Below are 9,143 nucleotides of genomic sequence, written 5' to 3'. Positions count from 1 at the left end.
GGGGTTGGACTCAATGACCTCTGAGGTCCCTTCCAACCTTCGGCATTCTATGATATGAAGAGTTATAGGGTATGTCTTGAGAAGTGAATGTAGGATTCTTCTTTTCTTGTGAATCTGCCTGTTGCACTCTGTTCATCTACATACTCTGACTGTAGAGCAGAAAAGAAGAGATCCTGGAATATGGCTTCTTCTCCCACCTCTATACCCGTCAGTTTGCTTCCAGAATGAAATATCAGCAGGTATCACTCCTGTCAGCCCAGAGGAGTGTGTGCAGGATCTTCTAATCCAGCCATGTGCTGGTTTCTCTGTTAAACTACAAAGCCTGTGGCAAGTTATCCATCTATGAACATCTAAGAGCGTGCAGACTCATGAGACGTGCCTAACTGGAGCGTTATAGTCAATGAAGAATATCTTACAGTGATTCATAAAGTGTTAGGATGAAACAGCACAGGTTCCATACATAAACATGCATTGTTTTTACTAGCACAATTTTTAGGAAAAAAAGAAAAAAGTTGAAAAAGAGAAAACTATTGATTGTAAGCAAATGGAGAAAGAAAATCGTACTGAGGGACAACAGAAAGGATAATAAAGAGCAGAGCAATGTGCAATGGTGTCTTTAAGAAATCAGTTACATCTGYTCTTATTTGTGTCCCTGAATGACCTAAGGCAGGGGCAAAACAGTAAGGCAATTAAACTTGCAAATAACACTAAATTTGTATATTTTGAGAATATTAGAGTGCTCGAAGATTCAGAAATATGAAAGGCAAAAGAAATTTGGTCAAAAAAAAAAAAAAGATGAAGATGAAGCTAGCGTTTTAATGTGACCTGTTTATCTGGGAGGAAAAAAAAAGCAATAAAGACATTTGATGAAAAAGTAATCTAGAAATTAACACTAATGAAAGGAGTTTTAAATGATAATGAGATATAAATTAGATATGTGTTCATAAAGTAAATTTGCAATAAGAACAGGTCAATGTGATTTGGGAACTGTTTGAAGGGAAGAATGACATCATTGTAAAGGTGTAAAACTTTCCCCCTTAGTGTGACTGGGAAAATGCACCTAAAATATTGCAGGAAGACTTTGGCATATCATTTGTAGCAGTTTGTAGATGCACTGAGAAAAGAGAAGCAAAAATCTTTAAGATGTTACATCAATTCTCATGTTATTAAATAGGTAAAATATCTATAGAAGCAGAAGCTTTTAAATAAGGAAAGAGCATAATTATCAGACAAGAGTAGGTATAATTAGGATGAAAAATATTATAGATAGGTCATCAAGATGAGCTTAAAAAAATGGACCTCAGAACTGGAGGCCTGTATGGCTCTGACAAGAAAAGTCACGGAAATGACAGTCTCTGTCTCTGAAGTCTCTGAATGACAGTTTATACTGAAACCTGCTCCAGAAGCACCCATTAGGGCTATTAAAGACTGGCTGGTTTGTAAAAAGAAAAACAAGATGGAGTAACAGGTATTTTCTGTCTCAGTGTTCATTTTTCTTTACTGAAAGAGTGATATTAAGGGAAATATAAAGCACAGTATGCAGCACAGTAATAAAGTAGAATAATGAATCCAAAAGAACTTTTTTTTTGTTTCCATAATATAAATTTCTTCATTATGATGTTATTGAAAATAATAAACATTTTTGCCTTTACTAAAGCTCATAAGGACATCAGTTCTACTCCTGTCCTTTTGTGTTTAAAAAATACACTTATTAAAATTTAAGGGGATGCTCTTGTTGTTATTTATTATCTGTAGAGAAGGTAGCACTTAGGAATATTACTCACAGCCAGGACTAGTAGCAGCGGGGGCCACTGTATAGTTTGTAAACACATTAGGAGGAAAGAAGGAAAAAATAAAAATAGAGGAGAAATAAGAAGAAAATGGATAATAAATTTACTCAAGATTTCTTGGAATAAAAAAAAGGGGGATAAATGGGGAAAATTGGAGAAATATCTCTGGAGTCAATCTGAGGAAAAAAAATATATTAAAAAGATTTACAATATACAATGACTATGAGAGATACAATCATAGAAATACCAGATTATGAAGATGGAAAAAGTATGAGAAACATTTTTTTGGAAAGATCACCTGGCATTAACAGGTGATAATACAGCAAGCCATTTTTCAAATAATTTCTTCCTCCAGAATCACTAAATTCGTACAAGATTATGAAGGTTTTCAGAAAAAATACCTCACATATTAGCAAACATATTAGCAAACCCTGATTGCCAATAACTAAAGATAAAACTGAAGCCTTGGCTCTTTTTTCACTGATATTAGACATTCACATAGTGATCTGAACCCAGGACTCAACACACGTAGCTGACATTGCAGAGGCATCTATTTTTTTTTCTGAAAAGCTTCTATTTTTATAATTTACATCCAATATTTTTATACTGCATAACTGTCCATTAACTTTTATCAACGTGATTGAACGGTGCAGATACTTCAGTGCAAGACTGCTATCACTTTGCTGTAGCATCAGCCAAACTTGAAAATATGAATCAGAGTTCACTTCCTTCTGAGTGAGGACGGGTGATTTTAATTTACCTATGGAAGGAACAAGAGACAAAAGCCATATGGGTGTTCAAAGTTGGAGAGCAGTCTCTGTACCTAGCAGGAATGTAGCTGTCACAGGAGGTAGCAGTCAGGTAATAAATAATTTCTTGCAGCACCTATTAACTGATAATTACCCCTTCTGAGCAATAACACCAGCTGGCAAGACAAGGAAAAGTTGCTCAGTTGTGCACTGTCTCAGACTGTCCTAGCTAGAGGGCCTAGTGACACTTCAAAGGGTTTAATTTCTTCTTGGACATTTAGGCTTCTCTCCACAGGTGAGTATGAAATGGCTTCCCATTGCATAATAGCATTTAGGATTTTCCTTTTTTCAATTGAAATTAAAAATAAAAATTGAAAAAATTTCATATATTATTCATGCAGAGTATTTCTTATACTATATAAGTTGTTAAACTATTAGGAAATAATTATTATGAAATGTTTTGTTTAAGAACTTAGAAGTTTTGTTGCATAGACTACATCATTTTCAAACAAAAACAAAATTGAAATAAAAAYTGACTTTATATTCTGAAAAGTTTAAGCTTAATTATTTCAAACTCTTTAATGCCAGTTAGGGGTGAGTATATCATCTCCCACAAATTGTTTCATTTGATAAAAAAAAATCTCTCACAAAACAGGATATGAAAAAAATCTGGCTCCCTGTTTCTTGGAACACTTGTGTCTATGCTGAGGTAAACATTTTTCTCAGTGTTAGCCTGCAAAATCATTTCTGAAAGATTTGTTAAATTTAGTGTGGTTCATTACTGCTGAATTTAGTTGGTTACTATCTGCAAAGATTATGTGCAAATGAGACCATCTGTAATTCTAATGCTCATAATTTAGCTCTGTTTTATGCTGTTAACCAGACTTATTAGCATTTYTAACTTAGAAAATGATTTGTTGAATAGAAAGCATTGCACTGATAATAACTGTTTGGCATAATGAAAAATTTCCAAACTGGTGAAATTAGATGAATAATTACATTCAGTTTCTACATATAGTAGATTTGGCTAAGAAATTAGCAGGGATGGAACATTACTGTCTTCCAGCAGTATATATTTAGTGAGGATTAGAGAATATTTGAGTCTATTTCTTGATATCACACAGTCTTCAAGGGTACATAACTAAAGGAACTATTAAGATGTTTGGCCACATATTCATTAGTATTGTTTCCCAGTTCATGTGTCCTAATGACAACCTGAGAAAGTAAAAAAGTGCTGTGTAGTTGCACTTGAGATATTAGAACTTTTTGACAAGCCAAGGGAAAAAGGAGGCAACATGAGTGAATTGAAACATCTGTCTTTACAGTCTTCTCTCACAGAGTCAACCAGATATTTTATCAAAAATGATAAACAGYTGAGCTGGAAATAAAAATGGAGACATAGATAATTCCCAGTTCTGAAATATAAATGCTAGGAAACGTTATTCTTATGTTTCTGTTAGGAGAAAAAAAAAAGAAAAAAGGATAATTTTTCAATATTTTACTTAAAAAGTCATAGTCAGATTTGTCAGACTACTGCATTTTTAGATTTTTACAGAAATAACTCAGCATTACCTGTAAGTTTGATTAAGACAGACTAGACATGCTTTGAAACTACATGAAGAGGTGAATCTCCTTGACATAGGAGATCCCTATAGACTTGTTAGGATTTCATCCTAAAATACTGGCTATAGATATTCTCTTTTATATGTGAACTGAAATCCATTAATTAAGTTCCTGCATGTATGGCAAATCTTTGACAACTAATGCCAGTTTTAAACATAACCCAGAATCAATTTGCCTTCTAGTCTTACATAAAATAGAAAATTGTGCATTTTCAATATTAATGTCAGAAGTCATTACAATCAATAGTTTTAATTTGTCCATGTGTATATGCAGAGTAATCCTATGACTTGATAATAATTGCTACTTAGCTCTTCTCCTTGATTTTTCTTTTTATTATTTTAGAATTAAGATTTTTGGGGGCAATAAATCGGCATTTATAATCATCTCACATATTTAAAATTCCAGGTTACTTCTGATCTCCTCCTATGATTTTTCTTTCACTATCACAGCGAAATAATTGTATTAAATTATTTATTATTTAAATTTATAAAAAATAAATAGTTATTAAATAATTTATAATTATTTAAATTATTATGACTAAAATTAAGACTTAAGAATTTGTCAGGAGCAATGTGTGTCACTTGTTTTTTAATGGACAGGCTCCAGGTAGTGAAATGCAGGAGCACGAGGTGCTCCCTGCCATCCAGGGTTTGTCCTGTGAGGGAGTAGGGCAGATCAGGCTGCTGACACGGATGGGAGGGAGGGCTGCTAAGCCAGAGCCTTATCACCAGGTAGGACTGTGGTCACAATGCAGAGCCAAGCAGTCAGCATAACTATGCATACTGCCATATTAAATTGTGTGTGTTTTGTTGTTGTTGTTGTTAAATAAATACTCCAATAGACTTAAATGAATATGAGAACGAGTTAGAAAAAGAAGAATCAGCTTTAGTGAGATAAAAATTGTCTAGTCTGAGGAGTTTGATAGGGCCCTTCTCCAGTCTATGGAGAGACTGTTAGCTGATCCTAAGAAAGGATCCTAAGACAGGACATACAGCTACATCTCCATGGGTATGGTTAAGTTGTTTTAATGACCATTCAGCTTCATTCTCCACTGTACATTGGGCAGCAAGTTGCTCCTGCTTGCTTTGTMCAGCACTGAACATAATCCAAACAAGCAGAATAGTAACTCTACAAGGCAATAAATATTAGTCTCAAGCAAAATGATTTTCGATGATTCAAGTCAAAATCATTTTCAGAAATACTGAGTTAGAATTTTCAACCTATTTGAATGACCATTTAAGTGTCCGAGCATATTACTCTACATCTGCGTAGAGTGTCTTTAGCAAAGATCTTACTTGGCCTCTGTAGTTGTTACAGGTGTGATCCAGTGGAAAGCCTCATTTATCTCCACTGCTGAGTTTTCTGTGGGCAAAAAAAAAAAMCAACAAAATGCCAGGGTGGAGTGTGYAAATGCTCTTGAAAGCTTCTACCTCGAAAATAAATATGTATTGAGAGTTGGCATATGAGCTATGAGGGACTTCATCTGATTAGACAATATCATCATAGCACAGTAACACATTTTTAGGAATAGTTACTTGCAGATTCAACTAGAACATTGATATGAATATTGATATGTTAAATATTTTTGCACAAATTAAAAAATAAAAAGTCATTAAGGGAAATGAATAATAAACATATTCATTCCTGATCAATAAATCAAAATTTCATTTTTACTTAGGCTACTATTACTTAGATTTCTTGCACCTAGCAATTTAGGCTTTTTTTTTTTTTGGTATTTTTTCAAGGTGGCAAGTCAACATAGAATGAAAATTTAAAATATTCATATTGAAAATTTTGAAAAGATTTCTTTCAACATTTTCATCTATCAAAATACATTGAAAATTGAATATTTCCTTAAAGACATTTTGATTAAAGACAATGTTCTAGTGCATATTTTGATCATTTGCAAATTTCTGACTTGTGTTTTATACATTTTTGGGTTGTTTGCTGAAAGCTAATTAGCCAAACTCTCAGGATCATACAAACATACTGAAAACCTTGCATGTGAGAAAAGCACTTAATTCTTGGTGCCAATAGTTTAGTAATATTATATTAAATATGTTGGTATGAAAGAAAAACTTGAAGGTCTATGCAATCCCAGCCTACTCAGCACTAGCCTTTTGTTTTCCCAGAAAACCAGAAGCCTTTTTTTTTAAAAAAAAAAGAAAAAAATTAGATTAGCAGTCTGAATTACATTTTGCTAAACTTAGTAGCTTTTCATAAAATTTCAATGTTGTGAAAAATATATATATAAGAATTATACAAATAATACCCAAGAACTAGAATTGCAGTGCAGTTCACATTACATTAGAAAAACAAGTCTTCTGCAAGGTAGATAGAAATGTTCTGTGAAATGTTTATTCTTGTGCATATCATGTGCAGAGTCCATTTTGTCAAGTAACTTTTTAAAGAGCAGTCTGTACAAGATTGGTAAGGCAGGAAGTGGCAGGATATGAACCAGAAAGGGTCTTTTCATAAGTGCAAGCCTCAGCATATCAGTAATAAAAGCCTTTGACTTAAGTAGTTCCACCTGCATTACTGCATATGCTATTTTTTAAAGTGTTCAGACTTTAGATGTTGGGAAGTATTTTATACTTGGCAATAGATTAGGTTTAGCAGTAACAAATATAAACTGTATTTACTTAAAGTCATAAGTATATCTGAAGAACAAGTGTTTTGAAAATACCATCCTTCATTCTCTTAAAAATACCAGCACCTTCCATTTTTTACTGGACATTTCAATTTTATTCTGCTTAATCACAACAGTTTATCTAATACAGAAGCTACCTGGCATAAATGCTTATCTTGAGATTCTTTTCTTTCTAAGATATGAGGTATTATTCTTCTTCCTGGTTTGACATAATGCAATGCCACTTCACTGCAAGAAAGGCACAGGAAAAAAAAAAAAAGAAAAATAAGACTTTTTTTTTTTAAGCACCTTACATCATTGGGGGTTCACAAAGCTGCAGATAAAGATGAGCAGATGAATTTCTAATGTGTGTAGTTCTGATGCTGGACTTAGTAGAGCTTACCCAAATTCAGAAAGAAGGACTTGGGGAAGGTGTGTGAGTAACTGAGATCCTCTGCTATCTGTATATGCCCTAAATTGCATTTGGAGAAAACTCACTTTTTTCCTGTGGAAACCAGCTCTACTAACTACTGTTCCATTTATTATAACACCTGTGTTTTCCTCAGCTGAGCCAATACAATGAAAAACATCTTAGCTATGTAGCTTCATGCACTCTCACTGTACATAGAACTGGCTAAGTTATGGTCTCTTGTACTTCCATATACAACATTATGATGCTTTAGCCATAAAAAGAGCCCATTCAGTCACTTTCCCAAGCTCCTGAAACAATGTCAAGCTTCCAAAAATTACAGATCAAGATCTAGGATTTTAGAAATCAAGCTTCTTTCAGTTTAAAATATCAGGTCTATGCTGGCATCAGAATTAGACTGTCAATTCTGCTGATGATGGATGGGACAGAACAGAGCACAGCTCTATTGCCTCAGCAGGACTGACAAGCAGATAGATGTGTTTCTACCACTAAGCTACACACACTATTCAGAAGACACCTAAGGATCAGATTTCTACAGGACATAAGTACCACTGTTTAAAATGATTATTCTCACAACATTCACAGGGAAGACTTTTTCCTCAGGAATTATCATTAGCAGGAGAGTACACACTATTCCTAATGTATGCCTGCAAGAGCATTTTGTATTCAGTTTGGTAACTTCTTCATTAATTCACCTGAACACAATAAAGAAATATGGTTCTGGTAAATATAAGGAACATTTCATCACAAAACTAGATATATTTTCTGTGAAAGAAAATTTAAATACTGTTGGCAAAAGTATGAGGGGCAAAGTTCTAACAATGCAAATTTACACATGAAAACTGTTAAAATTAAGTCCTCTGTCTCCTAAAAGAGGCAGCTAGTTATTTCTCATCACAAGAGTGTTCCTTTCTATCAGRAAGTGTTCACAAGAACATTTTGCATGAGGAGGAGTGCTACCAGCAGGATGTCGCACCTTGAGTATTGTGTGCAGTTCTGGRCTCCTCAGCACAAGAGGGATGTGGAACTTCTMGAGAGGGCCCAGCAGAGAGCAACAAAGATRATTAAGGGACTGGAGCATCTCTCATATGAGAAAAGACTAAGCAAGCTGGGCCTGTTTAGCCTGCAGAAGAGAAAATTGAGGAGATCTTATCAAGACGTATTGTACAAGGGGAAGAGGCATCCTGAGGAGAGAATGTAGAGGGGATGGGGCCAAACTCTTCTCAGTAGTGGTGAGTGATAGGACAAGAGGTAATGGGCACAAACAAAAACACTGGAAGTTCCATCTCCATATGAGGAAGAACTTATTTCCTGGGAGGGAAACAGAGMCCTGGAACAAGCTGCCCAGAGAGGTTGTGGAGTCTCCTTCTCTGAAGATCTTCCAAACCCACCTGGATACCACCCTGTTCAATGTGCTGTAAGCATCCCTGTTTGAGTAGGGGGAGTTAGACAAGACCATCTCTAAAGGTCCCTTCCAAACTCTAACATTCTGTGATTCTATGATTGCAGGGACCTTGAGGAAGGCAGGGAAGAAGAGGCAAGCTAAACTGTCCTAACTCTTTGTTGGTGCCAGTGCTGTTGGCAAAACAGTTGTGTTGCTTCCTACTGCTCTTCTGTTGTRGCACGGTCTCCTACGGGCTTCAACCTCTTCAAGGGTATGGCTGCTCTTTTTGGTCCCCTCGAACTCCCTGTGTCTCACTTGCTGATATGCCTAGTGCATCCTGGTGTCAGAAAAGCAAGAGAAAAGTGGAGTGAGAGGGAGTCAGTTGTGGAGCTGGCTTGGTGGCCAGGGGTCATTTTAATATTTCTTAATTGTATTTTCTGCAGGAAGACAGTCATGCAGACAACAGCTTGGCCAGTAGGTAACTGGTAAACCGGAAAAAAAAAAAAAAAAAAAAAAAATAAAAAAAGAAAAAAAAAAA

Source organism: Nothoprocta perdicaria, unplaced genomic scaffold, assembly GCF_003342845.1.
Source record: "Nothoprocta perdicaria isolate Ctin4 unplaced genomic scaffold, notPer1 scaffold_174, whole genome shotgun sequence".
Lineage (NCBI taxonomy): Eukaryota > Metazoa > Chordata > Aves > Tinamiformes > Tinamidae > Nothoprocta > Nothoprocta perdicaria.
Note: the sequence above shows the minus strand (reverse complement) of the source record.